The sequence below is a fragment of the Ambystoma mexicanum genome, chromosome 4q, assembly GCF_040938575.1.
Source record: "Ambystoma mexicanum isolate Mex_15411 chromosome 4q, UKY_AmexF1_1, whole genome shotgun sequence".
Lineage (NCBI taxonomy): Eukaryota > Metazoa > Chordata > Amphibia > Caudata > Ambystomatidae > Ambystoma > Ambystoma mexicanum.
In genome coordinates, this window is record NC_090928.1 from 211,587,272 (window position 1) to 211,605,758 (window position 18,487).

An 18,487-nucleotide genomic window follows, 5' to 3' on the forward strand; every position below is an offset into this window, starting at 1 on the left:
CAAAGGAAACCGTTCTTACATGTTTTAACGGTTTTGCTGTTGTTAATCAATATGCTTATCTCTATAAGCATTGCTCCTAAGTGGTAACGGTCGAATGGTTGGGTTCACTTGAAAAATAATCATCAAATTGGGCAGGACACTATCCCTTGAAAAGATTCACATGCAAGTACTTGATTCTGTGAAGCGGGAAGATACCAAAGCAAGGATGCCGGGCAACCGCACTCTTAATGTAACTCATTAGTTGTTAAGTAAAAATTCGGATTATTGGTAAAGGCACTGGCATTCGCCTCAACAAGAAGAATCACATATCTGCTATGTGAACCATAAAAGAAGACTCAACAAAGAATCAACAAGGTAGATACCACTTCGAGTTGTGTTCAAATATTGAAAAAAGCTTCTTTCTTTCTTTCTTTCTTTCTTTCTTTCTTTCTTTCTTTCTTTCTTTCTTTCTTTCTTTCTTTCTTTCTTTCTTTCTTTCTTTCTTTCTTTCTTTCTTTCTTTCTCTCTTTCTCTCTTTCTTTCTTTCTCTTTCTTTCTTTCTTTCTCTTTCTTTCTTTCTTTCTTTCTTTCTTTCTCCTTTGCTTCTTTTCTTGCTTTTGTGTCTATTATCTCTTTCCTTCCTCTGTATCCATTATTTCCATTCCCTTCCTTCTTTTCTTCCTTTCCTTCCTCCTTTATTTCATTCCTTGTTCCTTTCTCTATTAATGCCGTCCTTTCTTTCTTACATCCTTTCTTCCTTTCTTTTCCTGTCATGCCCTCATTCTAGCTCCCCACCCACCCTGCAGCACTTATCTTCCCTTGCATATTTTCCCGCTCCTTTCCCACCCACAATATTCCTCCACCCCTCCCACCAATTCACCCTTTCTGTGTCCGCTGCCCCCTATCCTGCTACTCCTCTTTATTCTCCTTTCTCTAACCCCAAACTCCACTGCTCCCGAACCCAGAATTACATCACCTCTCTCACACTGCTGCATGCCTTCACCTCACCTGCATGTTAACTCTCCTCCTTTTCACTCATCCAAGTACCAAGCCCTCCCATCCCTGCTCCAGTCCCACCTCACCCCCAAATTAACCCTCCATCTTCCCCCCTTCATAAACTAGTTGACTAGACTAACAGCTAGTCCACCAGTCTAGCCTGTCGACTAGTTCATGACAACCTAGTTTGGGAGTCAATCAAGAGACCCAATACAAAATGGAATGTACTGATAAAGCAGAGTTCTGCTTAACAGTTATGGATACAGTAGTTGTGCCTTGTAATACTACATGTAATTACTGAATGTTCTGCTTGAGAAACAAGAAATGTCTTCTAACACTACAACCATTTGAATGTGAATATGTGACTTACAGGCTATATTACAAAAGGTATAATTGATTGAATCTATAACTGATAATACACTAAGATGATAGCTAGACAAATAAACAACATTGTTGCAATAACCTGATATAATTAGTTCAAATAAAAATGTTTTTCACTTAACCAAGACCTTAATTTACTGTTGATAGCACTCAGATCATGGAATGTTGACAGAATATTAACACAGTACAAGTATCAGGAATAAACTGAAACAATGCCTGAGCAAAATATCTAATAAGAAGTGCACAGAACACAATAAAGTTCCATCGGGTTGATAACATATTCCAGGATGGTGATCTATTGAAATCTAAGCTCCGCTCCAAATAATGACAGCATTAGATCTTTCCACAATCGAGGTACAAGCACCTCTTTTGTTGACGTGAGTAACAACAAGGGGCGGGGGGGGGGGGGGCGTTACTAGGCACATCTCAGATCCACGTCAAAGTTGAATATTGAAGTGATGCAAAGCAAGGTCACTCCACTATGGCACACAGCCCAATCTGCTAACCCAATAGCATGTATTAGAACATTTACGGTAACACAGAATTGGCATCTACCACTTATAAGGTGGACATAGCTTTTCAGACCAGCGCATGTGTCATACTCCCAGGCTTTATCCAGGGCAATTGAAAGAAAATTGCAAACCTGTTCACTAAATAATTCTGCCTGGTGTAAAATGTTAGCCACCATTAAAAAAAACATTGTTAATGAAATATTGTCTTGTGAAAAGGTGCGCCCCCTAGGTATCCTGAAATATTACATTCATACTTTAAGGGCACCTAGTGCATGATAATGGATCCTGTAGACAGGTTGCTCAAGTTACTTGTTTTTTTAGGACTATCATGTGCTCCTGAGGTGAACCTTCTTGCCTTGCAAGTAAGCTGAGGGACTTGAGTATTAGCACCATATATTGCTTGATTGCTTATTGAATTAGAAAATGGTCCCTGTACAAATGTTTAATCTGGCTTCCTGGATGGAGCTCAGCAGGTGTCCAGGGTTTGTATGACCATTCCTGACTTCCTATTTCTTGCACATCCCTTGCTTCCTTTGTGAGGGGCCTGATTTACTGATCTATCTTTGTACCTATTAAATCCATTAAAAATATTACACATTTTAGAAAATGTATTAAAAAGCATAGACGATGGAGGGGAATGCCTATTGGTTCTCCTACATCGATCAGTAGTGTTTCATATGATCGACCCTGAAACCCTGTTGGAGACATTTATAATCTTGGGAGTACGTGAAGCTTGCGGAGTAGAGTAACAAACAGTACAGTTGGAATCTCACAGATTTAAATGATCCATAACAATGAACCGGTCTCCCTCACATCCCAAAAGCCCATAGAGGTTCCTTGCAGGGCCAGTAACAGCTTCAGAGATCGATACAGCTATTTGTCATCTACTGAACAATAAGGCCCCGGGCCCTGGTGGATTTCCAAATAGTTTTTATAAAACGTTCCGTCCACTTTTGGTACTACACCTGGTAAAACATTTTAACTCTTTCCAGTTCACTGGAAGAGTCTCTGCATCTATGGCGAAATATAGAATTTCCATAATCTTGAAGCCTTGGAAAGTCCCAACAGATTGTGGCTCTTGTAAGCATATTGCTTTGCTTAACTGCGACGCAAACATTTATACTAATATTCTGGCCAACAGACTTTCTGCACTGATGCCTACTCTTATTGACAGCGATCAAATGAGGTTTAATTGGAGAAGGTCCACTTTGGATAATATTAGGCGAGCAATCGACTTAATTGGACTGAGCGCTTGCATGTGCCAGAAGGCGGTTGCCCTTTCACTAGACGCAAACAAGGCCTTTGATAGCCTGCTCTGGCCATATATCGAGAGGGTCTTGGTGGCATATGGGTTGGGCCTCGAGTTCACTAAGATGATCGTAGCCAGTTTTCACACCCCTGCGACTAGAATAAAAGTGAATGAGGAATACACAAACCCAATCGAAATCAAATGTGGCAATAGAAAGGGATGCCCTGTGTCCCCCCTTTATTGTTTGCCTTGACAATGGAGCCGTTGCGTGGTAAATTAGGGAGAATTATCAAGTGGAGGGCATTTTTCCACAAACTGGCCAGCACAAAATAGCACTATATGCGGATGAAGTGCTCTTTCTCCTTACCAACGCAAACAAATCCATACCCAGTACGTTAGGAATTATAGAAAAATTTGGTAGACATTCTGCCCTTTGGTGTCCAGGCAAAGTTTCAAGAAAATAGTTTTGAATTACAAAAGTTCCGAAACAAAAGTTTCGGGAAAAAAAGTGTTGAATGTATTTTTTTTAATTTTAAAGGCTTTATTTTAATTTGCATAGTAAAATAAGTGTGTTTACAAAACCGTGGTTTTGGGGGGCGACCCCCACCAAAAAAAAAAATAATACATTTTAAACTTTTTTTTGGGACACTTTTGTGTCTGAACTTTTGTCATTCGAAAATGTGACTGTCGAAACAGTCACTGTGAACCTCTGCCTTCACTATTAACTATATAAATGCATGGGAATTCATATTTCAAAATCTGAACAAACTGTAACAGTTTTAAGATTGACAACGCGACCATCTTGGAACCAGAATAAACTAAGCTACCTGGGGGTCGTCCTAAACCCAAGTCATAAGGAGCTATACAAGGCGATTTTCTTGGCCTTGTTTAAAGAATGTGAGCAAGATCTCCAACGGTGGGTGGTAGCACCGGCAGATTTCCTGGCTGGGTAGGGTAACTGTGGCAAAGATGTCAATTGTGCCCAGACTGTTATGTGCCTTTCATTCACTGCCAGTTAAAGTACTCTCTGGTCCCATTATACATTTACAAGGAGCTGTCTTGAAATTCATTTGGGGGGGGGGAGATCTCCACGGATGAATAGACAAACTCCGATCACCCTGGAAGGGTGGACTAGGAGTCCCATCACTGAAACGGTAATTAGTGGCTGCCCAAATTGGAGCTTTGTTTGTTTGGGTTAGTACAAGCCCCAATAAATGGGTACAGCTAGAACAAGTGTGAACAACCATTCCACTAAAAAACGTAATTCTTTTCTCCCCCAAGTCGGGAAGGAGGCAGTCAACTCCTGAGCACCACAAAGGCCGCTTTCAACTATTGGGAAAAGTGGAAACATTTGGTGACTGTTGTAACTACACCTGGACACCATAGGTGCCAGGGTAGTCGCGTGTGCCGGCACTCGGGCTCACAGCACGTCACACAGGAATGCGTGCTGTGTCAGGTGGAAAGTTGCAATGAAAGGGCCGACTGGGTTGCCACTCGGCAGTTGATTACACACCAGCTGGCATGGCGTCCTGTCATTGTGTTGTGTGTTGCACTGGGTGCATGACTCCGGACTCTTGCTGTACCGATCCCGTAACAACTGGTGACAAAGGTGGGGGACCATGCGCCACTGCCGGCCTTCCTGGTGCATGCATATTGGTGGTCCGTGCTGTGAGGAGCCTGGTTTCTGCGACCTGGGGCTGGGCACGCGGACATCTCTGCTGAGGCCTGGTCGAGTGCTCATGTCCTGCAGTCACCGCTGGAGGGGAAAAGGGACGTGGCGCAGCTCACACTGCCACACGGTGCTGGTCGAGGTACCTCCTCCGCGAGGGAGAGTGAGGCACAGCAGCAGGTCCGGTAGGTCCTGACTGTGGGGGCCTGATATCAGCACGGCCTGTCCTGTGCAGAGGGAAGAGTGGCATGCCCTCATCAGCTGCCTTATTAAATAACTGACTCTCGCCTGGGGGAAAGGGGAGGTGGTGCAGCCTCCGCCCGCTTCTTCATTGAAAACTCTGCCTCTGCCAGTGGGAGAAGAGCGGCCCTATTAAGTCACTAAACCCCGCGTGGGGGGGGGGGAGAGATGTGGCGCGGCCCCACTGCTGCCTTATCAAATAGCTAACTCCTCCTGGGGGAGAAAGACCCCTGGGCTGTGATCCCACTGGTCCATCTACGTCATTACACTCCTAGCTAGGGAGCCCAAGGCAGTTGGCCGCCTGGAATGGCAACCTGCCTCAGACTCCTAACTGGGGGAGCCCTGGACAGTTGCCAGAGAAGAAGATAAGCCCCAACCACCACATTTAACTCCTGCCTGGGGGAGAGAGCAGGTGGTGCGACCCATGCTGCTGCCACACTAGTGCCCATTATCTCCTGCCTGGGGGAGAGAGAGCAGATGGCGTGCCTTACGCCACCGCCATTTCAGGTGCCAACCCTCTTGCCTGGGGGAGACAACAGGTGGCGCAGCCCACGCTCCTCCAACACCATCGGCCAACCAACGCCTGCCTGGGGGAGAGAACACGGGGTGCTCACCCTGCAACACCGTATCTGAGCCCCAAAATAAACCCTGATCGCGGCTCTCCCCACCGAGAGTGCTCATGAGGTCAGGCCATAAACCACCCCAGGGTAACCCCAGCCACCCCATAATGGATCAAGTCCCCAGGTTCACTGGGAACAGGGGTGTGGGTGACGTTCACCATGCTGTGGCCAAACACCATGCCACAATCTTATACGGGCTTCACAGTTTCATAGCAACCCGGTCCCTGAGTTTGCCATTGAGTGTACTCCGGTGTCGCTAGTTCCAGCCTGGACCCACTGGCTGGAGAGACTCAAGATGTTTTTCGAGGTGACGTAGGTAATGGATGGCCAGAAAAAAAATACTTTGCTATTGTTTTATGCAGGGAGTGGGGCCCACAAACTGTATAAAACCATGTCCTCAAGGGATGGGTCCTATCAAGATGCTGGGAAAGCGCTCATGGAGTATTTCACCCCAATGGTGAATATTGACTATGAAAGATTTTAGCTTCGGCAGACCGCCCAGGGGCCGGACGAGTGCATTGATAAGTTTGCCACCCGGCTCCGTCAGCTAGCTGCAACATGTGCTTTCCCCGATGAGGAGGGCGAGCTCCAGGGCCACGTGATACAACGGTGTAGATCAAACAAGCTGTGCACAAAGGTTTTAAAAGAGCTGGGATTCCACTGGTGAAAATCTGGGATGGGGCCCTGTGATGCTGGAAATGCATCAGAGGGACAGGGCCTCTGAATCCTTGTCCTTTTCTGCCTTTTATCGTGTGTTCTGTTATGTTTTCTGCCCAGGAGTCCATTTGGGACTCCTGGCAGTGCAGCTCTCTTTTGGTTTGGTGAACAGACCCATGGGATACCCTTATGGCACCCATGGGTAGGGGTACAACCCTGTGCCCCTAGTGTATGTTTTTTGGCACCTGTGGGTGGCCCACAGAGCAGGGTATGGGCTGGTGGCAGCTCCATGCTGAATTAGACAGGTGCTCTGGGCGTCCTCCATTTTGGGATACCCAGGCCCTGCCATTGGGATCAGTTGATTCCTGATAGAAAACAAGATGGCCCCTGTGGCCTCTTGCTTTCTATTGCCTGTTGTCTTGTTTTTCCCAAAGTCCTGGGAAGCCCTGACTCTGTCCCTTCCCCCTGACTGGCTGTTGGGTGGAAGTTCCATATATGGTGTTGTTGTGAAGGCCCAGCTAGACTGACTGGAGCCTTCCCTTTGACTGTATGTTGTGGGTACCTCCTGTGGGTGGGACCTGGGTGAATGGAGTGTGTGACCAATATACACTTCTTGTTGTGGTTGTCTGGTTTCTGGCATGTGAGACAAAGACTGAGACAGCCCTGCCCGAAACTGGCCTGAATGCAGTGTGTAGTGTTGAATGGCTGGGTACTTGTCCCAATCCACATTCCTTGTTGTGAGTGTCTGAAAGGGAGGAGTGTGGCCTGAATGCACTGTGTGCCTGATTGGCTGACTGACTGCATGAATGCCCTTCTGTGTGATTGGCTGCTGTGTGTGTGCCAGCAGTGTGGATGAGAGACAGGATAGTATATCTGGGGACCTCTCACCACTGGAAATTGTTCAGAAGCATTCAGAAGCTGAGTCTCCACTCAAGAGTAACTGGATTTGCTGATCCTCGACGTCCAGCTGGAAGAAGAAGACTTGCTGTGGCATTTGCTTCGACGGAACTGAAGGTTGTCGAAATCGTCGAGGACTGACCCGAGAGAGGACCTGGCTAGGCGCCCTCTTCCCGTGCTCCGAGGGACCATCGAGCACCGCTGAATCTTCGCCGAAGCGCCCTGGAAGTCAGACCCTCGAAAGGCTGCCGACCCGAGACGGGACCGCCGAGGAGATCGAAGTGAAGCACCCGGACATCGACGCTGTCGAAGTCCATTGCCGTCGACCAGGGTTCGCAGGTCTGTGTAACCGCTGGAGGCCCGTCGAAGTTGTGTTGCCCCGCCGTGGGAACCACTTGACGCCGTGCCGCCGACGACCGGAGCCGTCCGCTCCTTGCCTAAGAACATTTGCCTTGAAGGACTCCCTCGTCCGCATCGTCGGCCGCTTTGTCCCGCCGGAGAAAGTCGAGGACGACCAACGCGCCGAGGAGAATCCGCCGGTGGGTTTCCCGCCACCTCACGACCCCAAAGACTCGAGCGACTCGACGCCCTTGCTGGGCCACCGTCACCCACAATCTTTGCGGTCCAGAACTAGTGTCGCTGAGGTGCCCCGCACGCCTCTTCCTCGCAGGACGCCGACGTCTCGACGCCGACGAGCACCGCTCGGATCGAAGCCTGCCGCCTCATCGACGCCGTTCTACCTTGTTTGTTGTCGGACGTTCGACGCCCCGTGTCTCCCGCTTGAAAGGGAAGGCATTCAAGAAGGGCCGTCGATTCCCCGACACCGAACACCGAGTTCCTCGACGCTTCTCGACGCCTCTCGACGATCCGTGACTCCTGCTTTAAAGGGGGTCATTCAAGAAGGATCTGTCGACGCCTCTTCGAAGAACTCGACTCCACCAGGTACATTGGGGGGGTAAAAACATTATAGGAGAGAAATAGACTATTGAACAATATATGGACTGGGCTGGTGTTATATCTCTTTATTTTACAGGTTGCCCAGGTGGGGGGATCTCCACACAGAACTGTGTCCAGTGGTAGGGGCCAGTATTCTGCCTATTGTTTCAACCCTCTGTTATCTCTCCTCTCTCTATTGCTGGTTTCCTTCTTATTGATCTGTGTGCCATTTTAACAGTATTGTGAATGCACTTTAATGAGGTCTAATATTAGTGGTACCACTTTAGAATTGTAGATATTTACCATTGCTGATTTTCCTGAGCACAAAGTGCGTTATTGTGATAAGTGTACATAACCCTTGAATATTAATTATATAAAGACTGTGTTTTCAGTAATACAGTGTGTGGACATTCCTTTGTGGGGGCTTGGGGATACACTGTACTTAAGAACCAGCCTGCATCACCTCCTGAGAAGCTAGGCCTTGATTGCTCGTCCATCGTTACCATATTAGAGAATCTTGGCTGGGGTCCTCTGTGCCTCCCCTCTACCATATAGAGAGCGGAAGTACAGACCCCCCTACCAGTCTTTACAGCTGGTGGCAGCGGTGGGATGCTTATGGTTTTAAGACTCAGTGTATAACCGTGCCACTTACAAAATATCCGCACTTTTGTTAGATTAAGGTTCGGGTGTGTTCCAAATAACTGCATTACAAGCAATGGAGTCCATTGCAAATGGTAAATTGACTCGGATGAGCTTAGAGGCTCTCCAGAGTGCTTGTGAAGCCAGGGAGTTAGACTTTGTGGATAAGTCTAGGGCTGAGCTGATAGCTGCCCTGGTGGATTACCAGACTGATGGTGAAACTCTTGAGGAAGGGGGGGATGCAACCAGTGAGGACTCTGCCCCTGGGGTTGTCGCTGAATCTGTTTCTGGGAATGCCACCATTCCTGCTGCCTCTGTTCCAAACCCCAGCAATTCCATGGAACTTGAGTTATTAAGGATGAAGTTAGCCTTTGAATATCGCAAGTTGGAAATAGAAGCTGAGCTTAAGAAAGAGGAGCTGGCACAGCAAGTGGAACTCAAGAATAGGGATCTTGCGCTCAAAGAAAAGGACACTGAATGTCAGAGAATCCAGTTAGAGAAAGCTCGAGTGGAGACTTCAGCTAGACCAATTGAGAGTGGCAGGTCCCCAGCCACCAAGTTTATGAAAGATTTGGTTGGTGTGTTTGTGGAGGGTTCAGATATCCTCCAATGGATTGAAGCGTTTGAAATGGCTTGTGCAATTCATGATGTAGATAAAAGAGATTGGGCTAAGTGTTTGTTAAGCAGAGTGCCTCAAACTGGATATGACTGTATTCTGAAGCTGAGTGTGGAAGAAAGGGGTCAGTATGAGTGTATGAAGTCTGCTTTGATTGCCAAGTTTGGCAAGACACCTGCCCAATACCTTAAAAGGTTCAGGGAATTTAAGAAAAGAGAGAATGTGTCTTGGGTTGACTGGGTGAGTACTGCGCACATGAACATGATGGGGTGGATTGATGGATACAAGGTGAAAACTTTTGTTGAGTTGTCCCACCTCTTGTTTTTTGAGCATTTTTCTGAAGCCTGTTCACCAGAGCTGCGTCAGTATGTGGCTGACCAGAACCTTTTGGACCCCTTTAAGCTGGCTAGGTTGGCTGACAAGTGGGTCTCCCATCGGGTGTCCCCTAAGGACCCCAGTGGGAAGGACAAGGACAAAGAAAAGGGGGCCTCTCAGAAAGCTGAGGAGTCCCAAAAGCAGTCACAGTCGGGTAAACCAAAACCTTCCTCTCCTAAGACCCAAAAATCTAGTGGGGATAAGTCCTCTGTGGGTGGGAATAAGAGTAGTGGTCCACCTGCTGCAAAGCAGGTTCCCAGTGGTTCCAGTACCGTACCCCGCACTCCTGGCACTTGTTGGGACTGTGGGGCTCTGGATCACAAAAGGGGTGACCCCAAGTGTAAAGGTAAGGCACTTGGAGTACAGGCTGTCAGCCTGACCTACCCTTACCCCGTGTCTGAGGTGGAGGCCACTGTCCTCCCCTCCTCTACCGGAATCACCTTTGGTGCTCCGGTAGAGATTTCCTTAGTGTCCCTTGGGGCCTGGGACCAGTACGCAGAAGTACTGGCGACTATCCCACAGAACACCCGTAGGTTTTTGAGAAGTGTCCTCTTGAATGGCCAGCCTTCTACTGGTTTGAGAGACACTGGGGCAAGCATGACAGTGGTGGACAGGACCCTGCTCAAGCCAGAGGACTATGAAGGTGCTCCTCTGCAAACCACCAGATTAGCTGGTGGGCCTCCCAAATTATCACCTGTAGCCTTAGTCACACTCATGATTGGAGACAAGACAGCAAAGCTTCCTGTCCTGGTTCAGGACAATGTCCCTGCTAACATTCTGTTAGGTAATGATCTAGTGGAGTTGGGGTTGATCTCGGATGGTCTTCCCCTGACTGCTGCTGCGGTCACTAGGTCACAGGTGACACCGGGTCTGGCTGTGAGTCAGGTACCCGAGCCAAAGGCGAGGCCTAAGGCAAGAAGAAGGAAGACCAAGAAGGCCACCTCTGTGGAGGGAACACCTTCTCTTCCTGCTGTTCCGACAGCACCCATTGGGATCCATACTCCGGACGGGCTGGGTCCAGTGGAAAACCCAAACTCAACTCCTGTGGGAGAAGAGACAGAAGACTCTCCTGTGGGAGAGGTTCTCAACCCAGAGGAGCACCCCGACCTTCAATGCTTGTTAGCTGAAGGGGGACCCTCCCGGGCAGACTTCTGTAAAGGACAGAGAGAGTGCCACTCTCTCGAGGGTCTGAGGAAACAGGCCCTGTCCCAGGCACAAGGTGAAGTGCCTAGGACATTCAAGGTTTATTGGGAGGGTGAGCTCCTTGTTAGTGAGCCCACTAAGCCTGAACCTGGTGCCCGCAAGAGGTTGGTGGTACCCCAGGTTTACAGGCCCTTCCTACTGCAGTTGGCGCATGAGGTGCCCTTGGCTGGTCATCTTGGGACTAAGAAGACTAAGCAGAGGCTCTCTGCCCATTTCTACTGGCCAAGGATGGGGGTAGAAGTGGAGTCCCACTGCAGGACCTGCCCCACTTGTCAGTTGTCTGGCAAGACTGGAGGCAGGATCATTGCCCCACTGCAGCCATTACCAGTGGTTGGCACACCATTTGAGAGGGTGGGCATCGACATCGTCGGTCCCCTTGACCCTCCCACTTCAGGTGGACATCGGTTCATCCTGGTCTTGGTAGATCATGCCACCAGGTACCCTGAGGCAATACCCCTTCGGACTGTTACTGCCAAGGTGGTTGCCAGGGCTCTCCTGGGCATTTTCACCCGTGTTGGATTCCCCAAGGAGGTTGTCTCTGACAGAGGATCCAACTTCATGTCTAGTTACATGAAAACCATGTGGAAAGAGTGCGGGGTAACCTACAAGTTCTCCACCTCTTACCACCCCCAGACCAATGGTCTGGTTGAGAGATTTAACAAAACTCTCAAGGGCATGCTAGGTGCTTTGGAAGAGCCCCTAAGGAGGAAATGGGATCTCCTCCTGCCATGCCTGCTGTTTGCTTACAGGGAGGTACCTCAAGAGGGTGTTGGTTTCAGCCCCTTTGAGTTACTCTTTGGACATCCTGTGAGGGGGCCCCTCGCCTTGATCCGAGAAGGCTTGGAAGCCACCCCTCCAGGTCCCGCCAAGCAAGTGGGGGACTATGTGTTAGGCCTCAGGCGGAGGATGACACAAATGATGGGTCAGGCAACAGCAAATCTCAAGGCCAGCCAGGAATTGAACAAGTACTGGCATGACCTTAAAGCTTCGCAAGTGGATTGGACTCCGGGACAGGAAATCCTTGTGATGGAGCCTACCAAGCCTAGAGCTTTGGCAGACAAGTGGACTGGACCCTTCAGGATCATCTCCAAGATGGGCGAAGTCAATTATCTGGTTGACATGGGAGCCTCTGGGGTAGCCCCCCAGGTATTCCATGTCAACAGGCTCAAGCCTTTCCACAGACGAGCGGAGGTCTCATGTCTCTTGCTAGCTTCAGGGCAAGAAGAGGATGAGAGTGAGCCCCTTCCTGATTTGCTGCATAGCAACCCTCAGGATGGCTCAGTGGAGGGAGTACAACTCTCTCCCGATTTGACAACGGAGCAGCAGAGGGCCTGCAGGGCTTTGCTCCAGCAGTATGCCTCTCTGTTTTCACTGACACCGGGCCTTACACCGTGGTGTAAGCACGAAATTGACACTGGTGACAGCGTGCCTGTCAAGAGCAGGAGCTATCGTATGTCAGATACCGTCAAAAACCACATCCAGGCTGAGGTCGCCAAGATGTTGGATCTGGGTGTTATTGAACCCTCAACCAGTCCCTGGTCCAGTCCAGTGGTCCTTGTCCCCAAGGCAAGTTCCCAGGCGGGTACCAAGGATTGGAGGTTCTGTGTGGACTACCGAGGAGTCAATGCCGTCACCAAAACTGACGCGCACCCATTGCCCAGGGCTGATGAGCTCGTGGACACCATAGGTGCTGCCAACTTTGTGAGCACCTTTGACCTTACCTCAGGCTATTGGCAAATAGCTCTGACGGACCATGCCAAGGAAAAGACGGCCTTCTCAACACCTGAGGGACTCTACCAGTTTATGGTCATGCCCTTTGGGTTGAAGAATGCCCCTGCCACCTTCCAGAGATTGGTCAACCATGCGCTCAGTGGGCTGGAAGCCTTTTGTGTGGCTTACTTAGACGACATTGCCGTCTACAGTTCCACCTGGGAAGAGCATTTGACACATCTGGATAGGGTGTTGCAGGCCTTGAAAATGGCTAACCTCACTATCAAGGCCACCAAGTGCCAGATAGCTCAGGGGAAAGTTACCTATCTTGGTCATGAGGTAGGAGGGGGTCAAATCCAACCTCTCTCCAGTAAAGTACAGGACGTACAGAACTGGGAGACTCCCACTACTCAAACCCAGGTGAGAGCCTTTTTGGGCCTCACTGGGTACTATCGCAATTTCATGGCAGACTATGGAACCATAGCTGCACCCCTGACAGCTCTAACTTCGCCCAGACAACCTAGGAAGGTTAATTGGACTGAAGACTGTCAGAGGGCCTTTGATGGCTTGAAAGAAAGTCTGTGTAGGGCACCTGTGTTGTGTGCGCCTGACTACAGCCGACCCTTTATCGTCCAGACGGATGCCTGCGACACCGGAATTGGAGCTGTCTTGTCCCAGTTAGATGACAAAGGGAGAGAACACCCTATCATATTCATCAGTAGACAACTCAAGGGTAGAGAACTTAGGTGGGCTACTGTTGAAAAGGAGTGTTTTAGCATAGTTTGGAGCCTTAGGCGTTTTAGGCCCTACCTTACGGGGTCTACCTTCAAGGTCCAAACAGATCATAAGCCCCTGAAGTGGCTTATGCAGATGAAGGGTGAGAACCCGAAATTGCTCAGGTGGTCCATTAGCCTGCAAGGGCTAGACTTCACCATAGAGCACAGACCAGGGAAGAGTCACGATAATGCGGATGGCCTTTCCAGAAGGTATGTTGACCGTCTGGATGAGGGTGTCTATCCCGTGGGAGATTAGACACCCTCCACCTCAGTCTGGGGGGGGCGACTGTGATGCTGGAAATGCATCAGAGGGACAGGGCCTCTGAATCCTTGTCCTTTTCTGCCTTTTATCGTGTGTTCTGTTATGTTTTCTGCCCAGGAGTCCATTTGGGACTCCTGGCAGTGCAGCTCTCTCTTTTGGTTTGGTGAACAGACCCATGGGATACCCTTATGGCACCCATGGGTAGGGGTACAACCCTGTGCCCCTAGTGTATGTTTTTTGGCACCTGTGGGTGGCCCACAGAGCAGGGTATGGGCTGGTGGCAGCTCCATGCTGAATTAGACAGGTGCTCTGGGCGTCCTCCATTTTGGGATACCCAGGCCCTGCCATTGGGATCAGTTGATTCCTGATAGAAAACAAGATGGCCCCTGTGGCCTCTTGCTTTCTATTGCCTGTTGTCTTGTTTTTCCCAAAGTCCTGGGAAGCCCTGACTCTGTCCCTTCCCCCTGACTGGCTGTTGGGTGGATGTTCCATATATGGTGTTGTTGTGAAGGCCCAGCTAGACTGACTGGAGCCTTCCCTTTGACTGTATGTTGTGGGTAACTCCTGTGGGTGGGACCTGGGTGAATGGAGTGTGTGACCAATATACACTTCTTGTTGTGGTTGTCTGGTTTCTGGCATGTGAGACAAAGACTGAGACAGCCCTGCCCGAAACTGGCCTGAATGCAGTGTGTAGTGTTGAATGGCTGGGTACTTGTCCCAATCCACATTCCTTGTTGTGAGTGTCTGAAAGGGAGGAGTGTGGCCTAAATGCACTGTGTGCCTGATTGGCTGACTGACTGCATGAATGCCCTTCTGTGTGATTGGCTGCTGTGTGTGTGCCAGCAGTGTGGATGAGAGACAGGATAGTATATCTGGGGACCTCTCACCACTGGAAATTGTTCAGAAGCATTCAGAAGCTGAGTCTCCACTCAAGAGTAACTGGATTTGCTGATCCTCGACGTCCAGCTGGAAGAAGAAGACTTGCTGTGGCATTTGCTTCGACGGAACTGAAGGTTGTCGAAATCGTCGAGGACTGACCCGAGAGAGGACCTGGCTAGGCGCCCTCTTCCCGTGCTCCGAGGGACCATCGAGCACCGCTGAATCTTCGCCGAAGCGCCCTGGAAGTCAGACCCTCGAAAGGCTGCCGACCCGAGACGGGACCGCCGAGGAGATCGAAGTGAAGCACCCGGACATCGACGCTGTCGAAGTCCATTGCCGTCGACCAGGGTTCGCAGGTCTGTGTAACCGCTGGAGGCCCGTCGAAGTTGTGTTGCCCCGCCGTGGGAACCACTTGACGCCGTGCCGCCGACGACCGGAGCCGTCCGCTCCTTGCCTAAGAACATTTGCCTTGAAGGACTCCCTCGTCCGCATCGTCGGCCGCTTTGTCCCGCCGGAGAAAGTCGAGGACGACCAACGCGCCGAGGAGAATCCGCCGGTGGGTTTCCCGCCACCTCACGACCCCAAAGACTCGAGCGACTCGACGCCCTTGCTGGGCCACCGTCACCCACAATCTTTGCGGTCCAGAACTAGTGTCGCCGAGGTGCCCCGCACGCCTCTTCCTCGCAGGACGCCGACGTCTCGACGCCGACGAGCACCGCTCGGATCGAAGCCTGCCGCCTCATCGACGCCGTTCTACCTTGTTTGTTGTCGGACGTTCGACGCCCCGTGTCTCCCGCTTGAAAGGGAAGGCATTCAAGAAGGGCCGTCGATTCCCCGACACCGAACACCGAGTTCCTCGACGCTTCTCGACGCCTCTCGACGATCCGTGACTCCTGCTTTAAAGGGGGTCATTCAAGAAGGATCTGTCGACGCCTCTTCGAAGAACTCGACTCCACCAGGTACATTGGGGGGGTAAAAACATTATAGGAGAGAAATAGACTATTGAACAATATATGGACTGGGCTGGTGTTATATCTCTTTATTTTACAGGTTGCCCAGGTGGGGGGATCTCCACACAGAACTGTGTCCAGTGGTAGGGGCCAGTATTCTGCCTATTGTTTCAACCCTCTGTTATCTCTCCTCTCTCTATTGCTGGTTTCCTTCTTATTGATCTGTGTGCCATTTTAACAGTATTGTGAATGCACTTTAATGAGGTCTAATATTAGTGGTACCACTTTAGAATTGTAGATATTTACCATTGCTGATTTTCCTGAGCACAAAGTGCGTTATTGTGATAAGTGTACATAACCCTTGAATATTAATTATATAAAGACTGTGTTTTCAGTAATACAGTGTGTGGACATTCCTTTGTGGGGGCTTGGGGATACACTGTACTTAAGAACCAGCCTGCATCACCTCCTGAGAAGCTAGGCTTTGATTGCTCGTCCATCGTTACCATATTAGAGAATCTTGGCTGGGGTCCTCTGTGCCTCCCCTCTACCATATAGAGAGCGGAAGTACAGACCCCCCTACCAGTCTTTACAGGCCCCAAACCCTGATTTTATTGAACCTCGACTTTAGCGCTGGAATTCTGAAAAGAGCCTTTAAAGCCTGGGTATCTGGTGGGACACTTAGATTGGGGCCTCTATACAAAAAGTCAGAGCATCTCCCATTCGAAAATTGGAAGATTAAGTTTAATCTGGGGAGAGGGAACAGTTTCGCTACATCCAAATTCGACATTGGATCTCTAATGGGGAGATAAAGAAAGGGGGCATGAGGGAACCCAGGGGCTTAGAATTAACCTTTTCAGAGGACTAAGCTAAGAATCACACATCGACATTTTACAGACTCCTAGACCCGACAGAGGACAAGGACCCTCTACCGTACGTGCAGGAGTGGGAAGAGGATCTAGGAGTGGAAATCCAAACCTCACCATCTGGACACATCTGGAAATGGAACATATGGCTTCTCGTTGCACTGGTCTCAAAGTATGTCTCTGCTTTTGGTACATGACCCCAAACAGACTCCATGGTATATATGCTTGTATCCCAGATTCTTGTTGGAAGGGATGCAGAGAAAAAGGTACAATGGGGCATTTGTGGTGGAAGTGTAGACTCTCAGGTTTATTGGGAGGAGATACTTTCCCATATCCGAGATCTCACAGGGGTTTTAGTCCCATGGGATCGAAGGGTGGTGATACCGGGCAACACAGATGAAGAGGGGCATTACTCCATGGGAAGGTCGGAAGCAAGGTTTATCACCCAACTCCTCCTGGCGGCCAGAAGCGTAGCCAGGATTGTCTAATAAGTGGGGCCTGAAGCTAATGTGGATGGGCCCACCACACTGACATTGACACCTGTAAATGCCCACACAGCTATGCTGAGTGGGTATTTATGGATTTATGGGTGGGCCTGGCCCGTTCAGGCCCTACCCTTTCTACGCCTCTGCTGGCAGCTAGACTCACCTTGGCGGCAGCATGGAAGCAACAAGAGGGCCCAATGGTAGCACAATGGTGGGTGAGAATCTGGTCCCTAGTGGCTATGGAAAAGATCACTGATATTCTGAATGGCACCTATCAAGCCTTTCAATAGACTTGCTAACCTAATATTGATTATTTGGCAGACCACGAACATCCCACAAACCCCAGATGTTTTATAACTTTGATTGTTTATGAATCTGACCATGAAACCAATAGAGTTATTATACTGGGACGCTGTTTCTTTTTTTTTTTCCTTTTCCCCTTTGTATTACTGTATGATTATACGGTTCCCTGCTTTGGTTATGATGAAGAGTACTGTGACTTTACTTGAAGAAAATGCTAAATGAAGCTTTTTAAAAAACAATGAACCGATCGTTTACTGGTGCTGCCGTGAAACTTTGGAATCTGCTTCCTCCAGAGATTACAATGATGTCAGATTATTTGAAAATATCGAAAGGTGCTCAAGACATTCGGTTTATAATGGAAAATCTTTTTTTAATTGTTATACTATGAGCGTAATTGACATTGGGCCTCATTCCGAGTATGGCGGTAAGGGATAGCGGCCACCGGTAACGAGACCGGTGGCGGTAATCCCTTACCGCCATACTCCGAGTTCCCTTTGCGCCCTCGCCCTTAACGCCTGTTTTGAGCAGGTGTTAAAGTCGAGGGCCCAAAGGGGCCTCCAAGCCAATAACGGTCACCGTTATTTGCATCTTCCCCATTCCCATTGAGCCCTTTGGGGGCTCATTTGGGAATGGGGAAGAGTCTTGGTGAATGGGGAATTACCGTCCCGCCAACCTTGGAATGGGGCGGTAATTCCGCCATCCACCAAGGCGCTGCCGGTCCGGGTACGGCGTCAACCAAGGCGTTAATAGCGCCATTGGTTAGCGCCGCACTCGAATGAGGCCCATTGTATTTTAGGTTTGTTTGGTTGAACATTTTAAGATATACATTTGTTAGCAATTCCTTATATAAATGATTGTTGAATTGTATTTATATGAACTTGTGTACATGTATTCTTGTCACTGTTGTTTGTACAGCTTGCAGAAACACTTGCTTATCTAGTTCCCACTTTATAAAAACTACAAATAAAAAATAAAAAAATCCCTCCCTTGGATGCGATGTTTATCTCTGTCACTGCAAATAATAACGCAAACTGGATCACTTTGGTCAGACATGGTGGGCATAGAATTAGGAGACCGGTCTTATCTATGCGTGTGACAGAGGCAAAAAGAGCGGGCCTGTAGAAAGGTAGCTTCTGTAGTCTTAGGTAGGTTTAACACTTAAGCTTTATTCTAAGTTACATAGGCTGTTACAATAGGAACACTTGAGGAACACCACTGGGACCCATCACCCAGGTTAGCTCAGCTTCAACTGACATTGGCTGGAACCTTGACATACACTCACAGGAC

The 18,487-nt window shown here is 49.2% G+C and overlaps 1 protein-coding gene across 2 annotated transcripts in view; it reads left to right on the plus strand.

The window, feature by feature from the left end:
* Positions 1–18,487, plus strand: part of NOX3 (NADPH oxidase 3) — a 530,542-nt gene that overhangs the window by 338,622 nt on the left and 173,433 nt on the right. The gene's annotated exons all lie outside the window — the stretch shown is intronic.